Source organism: Arachis hypogaea, chromosome 11 (genome assembly GCF_003086295.3).
Source record: "Arachis hypogaea cultivar Tifrunner chromosome 11, arahy.Tifrunner.gnm2.J5K5, whole genome shotgun sequence".
NCBI classification, from domain to species: domain Eukaryota; kingdom Viridiplantae; phylum Streptophyta; class Magnoliopsida; order Fabales; family Fabaceae; genus Arachis; species Arachis hypogaea.
This window is the reverse complement of record NC_092046.1, coordinates 60,936,576-60,938,415: the sequence shown is the minus strand read 5'-3', so window position 1 is coordinate 60,938,415 and position 1,840 is coordinate 60,936,576. Positions and strand designations below refer to the sequence as shown.

Sequence of the window (1,840 nt, the reverse complement as noted above, 5' to 3'; positions counted from 1 at the left end):
GAATCTCTATGGTCTCAGTGTGAGCCTCAGATTCCTATGGTTCCTCATTAGGGAACTCCATGGAGGTCAGTGGAAGTCCAATGAGGTCTTCCTCAGTGGAGATCACTGCCTCTTCCTCCTCTCCAGGTTCGGCCATGTGAGACGTGTTTATGGCCTTGCACTCTCTCTTTGGATTCTCTTCTATATTTCTTGGGAGAGTACTAGGAGGGAGTTCAGTAATTTTCTTACTCATCTGTCCCACTTGTGCCTCCAAATTTCTAATGGAGGACCTTGTTTCAGTCATGAAACTTTGAGTGGTTTTGATTAGATCAGAGACAATGGTTGCTAAGTCAGAGTGGCTCTGCTTAGAATTCTCTGTTTGTTGCTGAGAAGATGATAGAAAAGGCTTGCTATTGCTAAACCTATTTTTTCCACCATTATTGTTGTTGAAACCTTGTTGAGGTTTCTGTTGATCCTTCCATGAGAGATTTGGATGATTTCTCCATGAAGGATTATAGGTGTTTCCATAGGATTCTCCCATGTAATTCACCTCTTCCATTGCTGGGTTCTCAGGATCATAAGCTTCTTCTTCAGAGGAAGCTTCCTTAGTACTGCCTGGTGAAGCTTGCATTCCAGACAGACTCTGAGAAATTATATTGACTTGCTGAGTCAATATTTTTTTCTGAGCCAATATGGCATTCAGAGTATCAATTTCAAGAACTCCTTTCTTCTGATTTATCCCATTATTCACAGGATTTCTTTCAGAAGTGTACATGAATTGGTTATTTGCAACCATTTCAATGAGTTCCTGAGCTTCTACAAGCGTCTTCTTCAGATGAAGAGATCCTCCAGCAGAACTGTCCAATGACATCTTGGACAGTTCAAACAGACCATCATAGAAGATTCCTATGATGCTCCATTCAGAAAGCATGTCAGAAGGACACCTTCTGATCAATTGCTTGTATCTTTCCCAAGCTTCATAGAGGGATTCACCTTCCTTCTGTCTGAAGGTTTGGACTTTCACTCTAAGCTTGCTCAACTTTTGAGGTGGAAAGAACTTTGCCAAGAAGGCATTGACTAGATTTTCCCAAGAGTTCAGGCTTTCTTTAGGTTGTGAATCCAACCATGTCCTAGCTCTGTCTCTTACAGCAAAAGGAAAAAGTATAAGTCTGTAGACTTCAGGGTCAACCCGATTGGTCTTGACAGTGTCACAGATTTGCAAGAATTCAGCTAAGAACTGATGAGGATCTTCCAATGGAAGTCCATGAAACTTGCAATTCTGTTGCATTAGAGAAACTAATTGAGGCTTAAGCTCAAAGTTGTTTGCTCCAATGGCAGGGATTGAGATGCTTCTCCCATAGAAGTTGGGAGTAGGTGCAGTAAAGTCACCAAGCACCTTCCTTGTATTGTTGACATTGTTGTTTTCGGCTGCCATGGTTTCTTCTTCTTTGAAAAGCTCTGTTAGGCCCTCTAGAGAGAATTGTGCTTTAGCGTCTCTTAGTTTTCTCTTCAAGGTCCTTTCAAGTTAAGGATCAGCTTGAACAAGTATGCCTTTATCTTTGTTCCTGCTCATATGAAAGAGAAGAGAACAAGAAAGTAGGGAATCCTCTATGTCACAGTATAGAGATTACTTAAGGTGTCAGAAGAAAAGAAGAATAGAAGGAGGAGGTAGATAGAAGAGAATTCGAACATATAAAGAAGGATAGAGTTCGAATTGCACCTTGAGGAGGAGTGTTAGTCCCTTAAATAGAAGGATGTGAGAAGAGGGGATGAATTTTTGAAAATAAATTAAGAAGATTTTGAAATAATAAAAAGAAATTTGAAAATTTGATTGAGATTTTCGAAAATTAAGATTGGGAAA

General features: G+C 40.1%; 1 non-coding gene across 1 annotated transcript; it reads left to right on the top strand.

The window, feature by feature from the left end:
* The first annotated feature begins 904 nt into the window (after positions 1-904).
* LOC112725409 (small nucleolar RNA R71) lies at positions 905-1,012 on the top strand. Its single transcript, XR_003164520.1, has one exon. It is a non-coding gene; the product is annotated as a small nucleolar RNA R71 (small nucleolar RNA).
* Positions 1,013-1,840: the final 828 nt, after the last annotated feature.